At 34.1% G+C, this 5412-nt stretch overlaps 1 pseudogene across 1 annotated transcript; it reads left to right on the top strand.

Moving 5' to 3' along the window:
• Window positions 1-1177: 1177 nt before the first annotated feature.
• Window positions 1178-3290, top strand: LOC110439106 (complement factor H-related protein 3-like; annotated as a pseudogene). The gene is made up of 4 exons (XR_015522511.1): window positions 1178-1202; window positions 2256-2429; window positions 2531-2725; window positions 3115-3290. The product of XR_015522511.1 is annotated as a complement factor H-related protein 3-like, transcript variant X1 (transcript).
• Window positions 3291-5412: the final 2122 nt, after the last annotated feature.

Below are 5412 nucleotides of genomic sequence, written 5' to 3'. Positions count from 1 at the left end.
TTCCTTCGTTTTTGATTTTTTTCCAAGTAAAACTTAAGGAAATGTTTAAAATGTACTTGTATGAATGTGACATTGACTCCTTCAGCTAATGATTATCACTACACAATTTTAGAGTCTATTACCTGAAAGTGTCTTCTACAGATTGAAGACAAAAGCTAGAAATATAAAGCAAAACAGAGCCTGCTCACATAAATGCACAAAGCACATTTTAGGGACAAGAAGAAAGAAGTACAAGTGCATCACCAGCGCTTGAGACATATTAACAGGGCAAACATCTAGACATCTCCGTAATACGGTTTTGTGTTATTTTAAGGTGGTCTTTATATCCTCAACCACTCTAATTTGTAGTTTTCTATTTTTCCAAAAATAAAGTCTGCATTGTAATACTATCATCTTTATTTTAAGGGATTACAGTTTTATACTAGAAATACATTCACAAATCATCTTACATAGTCTCCTGCTTTTTTTATTGTGCATTTGTTTTGTTAAACGAGACAAGAGTCTTCAGAGATTCTTTAGTGAAAACAATGTTGTTGATTGTTCATGTAATGCGCAAACTACAGCAACGTCATCATACAAAGTCATGTGGCGTCACAGAAACAGTGATGTGAAACAGGGAAAAAATCATTAAATGGGACACTTTTTATACTTCTGTGCCAATTCATTCCAGAAACCACTATAAGACATATTGTAGCACAACTCATTATTCTAGGTCAGCAAGTTTAATTACAATGTGAATTTTTGTAGTGCATCTGTGCATTACTAAACTAACGCATGTTGCAGTACTTAAGCTTAAAATTAGGTTGCTATTGAGTTTTCAGTAAAATATCTGGGGATGGGACTGAGCCCTGTTTGGTGGGGCGGAGTCAAGGGGCCAGCTACTTTCAGCAACATTACTCAGAGTCTTCATAAACGCATAGCAAAACAACCAGCCTCAAACATTCACGAATATCTCTTGGAATACAGGTAATTAGACTTTACTTCCATATTAATTTATGTGTAATACCAAACAATTCTTTGCTTTGTGAATATATATATATATATATATATATATATATATATATTCAGTAGGTGATTCAGTCGATACGGATTATTAGCAATGCAAAGGCCATCTGTCATGTTTTACAGCTTGAACATGAAATACTTCAAGATTTTTCTCTTTCTTCTATTAACGATTATGGATGTCTCAACAAATGCTGAAGGTAACACAAACTAAAGAAAGCATGTTTTAAATATCCACATGTTGTTCAATACACTATGAAAAGTATTATAAAAGCTATCAAAGTGTTTGTTTATAATGTTGTCTCAAACATGAAGACTAAAGCCACCAACGATTAATATGTCTAGTTTGATGATGATGATAATCTTTACTAACCACTTAGCAATCTTGCCCAACCACTGCTCAAAAAAACTTTGTTTTTGCACAAACTACAGGGGTCGTCCCACTGAGGTGGGAACATTTAAATTACTAAAATAGATTACAGTACAGACAAGAATGAACAATATAATTTATAACATTATGATATATGATGCAATGACAAATTCTAGCCCACAGCTTCATCTAATTATTTATTTGTTTAGTCTTTTATATTAGTTTACATAAAAGAACAACAGCAATAAAGCCTGGACATTCATGAGTAGAAAAAAACACTTAATTTAATTTAATTGTGCATTGTCTCAGATGCTTAAGCAACTCGTACTTTAACTTATTTCCCCACAATCAGACTTCGTCATTCATAGTCTTTTGTGCTTCCAATACCTCTACTAAATCAGCTTCTTATACACATTATGACTTTATTCATTATAACCACAAATTCAATGAGTGAGGGTGAAAGTCATTGCTGAGCATAAACACTGGCACTATATAGCGAAGAAATTTGACCCATGCTAGTGCTTACAGGTATAAATGTACAGCGCCGTTTTTTATTTGGTTTCATCCAAACAATTTTAACACCTAAGAACAGTAAATGAAACAATTTTTAGTAAAAGTTAAGTGTGTTAAGTGTGGCTTCAGTATTTTATTAAAGGTCTGTTATGTACATATGAAAAAGGCAGTGACCCCAACTTACTTCATGGTGGTTCTGATGTTAACAAATTACCACTCTTAATCTAACTCAATTGACTACACGTAAGTGAAACTAATGAAGTTGTGAAACAAAGACTGCTGCATTAATTGTTTTCTTGACAAAAATCTAATTGTCAATAGAAGTTAAGTTTCTAGTGGATAAATGTGAGACAATTTCTTATTTCTCTAGTGGCAATGTCAAAAAACTTAAAATTTGAGCGGTTCCCTTATATTGAGGGCCCCATCAAACCTGGACACTGGATGACTTTTTCATGTACAGAGCCATGGATGAAATTGAAAGGGCAAAGAGAAATCACCTGCCTGGTGAATGGAGAATGGAGCAGTGCCTTTCCTAGATGTGAAGGTGCGGCCACTTAAAGTAAAACCTTCTAGCTGGACAAAGACATATCTGTGACTGACATGGAGGATGAATCATTGACTGACCGCATCTTTCTGTTCTTTTAGAGGCCACATGTGCTGCAAACCTCACAGTGAACATGAGATCAGATGTTGAGGGGCAACCAGGGCGTGAGATTTCAGTCAAACCTGGACACACAGTAACTCTTTCATGTGTTCGGGGTGCTCAAATTCATGAACAGAACATAATCACCTGTCGGTCAAATGGAGAATGGGACGCCCCATTCCCTAAATGAGTAGGAGGTATGGTCATGGGTTTAAGTTGAGTTTTATTAACAGATCACAAGCATCACTACTATTCATTTTAAAGTAAATAGTTATTAAAACTCATTAAAATGAATTAAATTAATATAAGGATGTAAGGGAGTGGGGGATAGGGACGTTTTCAATAATAAATCACATTTCCTGCATTAACACATTGACTCATGCAAACTCTCTCTGTCCATTCTTACATTTTTTTTTTTTTTAAATGGGGCAATAAATGGGATTTTGAAAACTGAGGGGCATGTATCCCCTGTGCCAAGTTAAAGTTATTTAATAACATAAAACGATTTTTGGCTAATATTGAGATTTAATAAGATTTTTTTCTTTTTGGTAATGACAGTCAAAAAAATTATGTGCTTTGCTCTCAGGGATTTGTGGACCACCACCAAATGTGGACAATGCAGATACAATATACATGCCAAAAACAGAATATGCAGCTCAGGGGAGAGGGTTGAATACAGGTGCTTTGATGGATGATCGTCCCTCCTACTCCAGCTACATGACTTGCCAGGATGCAGAATGGACAGGGAAAATTTATTGTTGAGTAAGTATGAACACACTACACCCAGGCATGAATGCCACAAAATACAGTTACATTTAAACAGAAATGGACAAATTTAACAAACCCCTGGAAGACAGTCTATTCAAATAATCCATCTAAAGTACCTTATTACATATTGTATTAATCATATGTCATGGAAAACTATTGATGTTATTACCCTGCATTATGATAACTGTAAATTATTACGTTTAGCAGTGTACAACTGCATAGATGAATCTCTGAATTTGTTAGATTTATTAATTTTAAGTTGAAAAGTTACATATTAAATATTGCGCAAGCTAGTTTAGACGTATGTATTAAAATCAACTCAATCAATGAGTAGTACAAAACCAAAAATTACAAATTCCAACTTAGAAACAGAAGAACTGCTCAAATAAAAGTTAAACAACATTAGATTGTAAATTTCTAATTCAGCATGTTTGTTAACACAGCAGCCACAAATACATTTATGTTTCATGCACCCTGTGTATTAAATGTACACATGGAACAGCGCAAACAAGGACTGGGCTAAAAATGGTAATGATATTTATTGACCGAACACCATTGTCAATAATTATAAAAAAGATTCGGTTTGTAGTTTTGATATGAAGCGATATAGTTTTTTTTTTTTTATGTGGCTGGTGAGCGTGCACCTTGGATGCATTTAAAACACATTTTATCCAAGGCGCATGCTCAGCAGCCACATGTTTAAAAAAAAAACTATATCGATTCACATCGAAACTACATACCGAATGCCAATAAGCTTATGGTGTAAGTTTGTCATTTCCAATGGAGACATGTGACTTGCACTTGAAGGCGCACATGTGGCTGGCGCAGGTGCATTTTCCAGGTAAACCTAGTTGAAAACATCTCAACTTTTGAGAATGCCGAGTGTGCACTGCAGCTCATGTAAGTAGAACTAACCAATCTGCTTCACACTTAGTAGGGCATATACAAATTTCAGTATTAATTGCAGACTAATTACCTCAGACAAACACAGACACTGAAGCGGTTTTTACTTTTTCCCATAAACTTGTATCGAAGCAGAAGTAAAGGTTCGTTCTTTTTTTGGCATCCCAGCCACTAGCACCCCATCTGAAAAAATCGTTTAGCATAGGGATAATGTCATTCAACTTCACAACTTTTGTTGCAGTATGTATTTGAATAATGATGATTGGTTCCTTTACTTAAAAGCTCAGATTAGATTATCACAATTTGTATTGTTTACAGAACTTGAGGTATACTGCATCACTATTATTATTCACACCTTAAAGCCTTATGTTACCTTCTGTTGATCTACCTTAAAGTTTGCTTTGATTGTTCAGTATTTTCACTTTACGCTTGTTACTTTGTAACATTTTATATATCAAGTTTAAGAGTCTCTTTAACACTTATGTTTGTTTTATAATAAAGATAACATATATTTTGTTTTAATATTTGTTTGACCATTAAAACTATTTTCCTTAATAATGTTGGTAAATAAAAAAGTGGTTAAATAAAGAAAATCCTAATACTCCTAAATGTATTGTTAAAAATACTTAATTATTACCGATATCGAATAATATCAAACATGATAGCATGATTTTTTTGCAATATCGCCCAGGCCTAGCCCAAACTGTACAAAGATTCAATCAATGTAGTCCTAAAGTAGGTTGTGTTGATGAATTAATGTATGTACTTTGTAACGCTAAAAGTGATTTCAATGTTGGTGTGTTTCAGAGCCCTGTTCAGTGACATTGGATACAATGGATGAAAAAGGTATAAGGCTGAAATATGGTCCACCACGCAAGATATTCTCACCACACAAGGATGCAATCACATTTGCATGTCAGAGGGGTGAAATGATTGGTAACTCATTTTCAATATGCTATGATGGAGTGATGATTTTGCCTGTGTGTGAGTGAAAATATGAATAAAACATTTTTGAAGCATCTGCTGTTCCTGTAACAAATAGAGCAAATCAAATATTTTGCCCGACTGAGTTTATCTGTTTTGGATTTTTGTCAAATAAAACTGAAGGCAACATTTAAAATGTGCATGCATTAATATGACTAACTTCTCCAGCTAACGGTTTACAATTTTATGACCCATTTCAATGAAAAATCAATGCTTGCTTGTTTGAATA

This window comes from Danio rerio, chromosome 22, assembly GCF_052040795.2.
Source record: "Danio rerio strain M-AB ecotype USA chromosome 22, GRCz13ab, whole genome shotgun sequence".
In the NCBI taxonomy this organism is placed as follows: domain Eukaryota; kingdom Metazoa; phylum Chordata; class Actinopteri; order Cypriniformes; family Danionidae; genus Danio; species Danio rerio.
The sequence above is the reverse complement of the archived record's forward strand: the minus strand, read 5'-3'. Positions and strand labels throughout refer to the sequence as shown.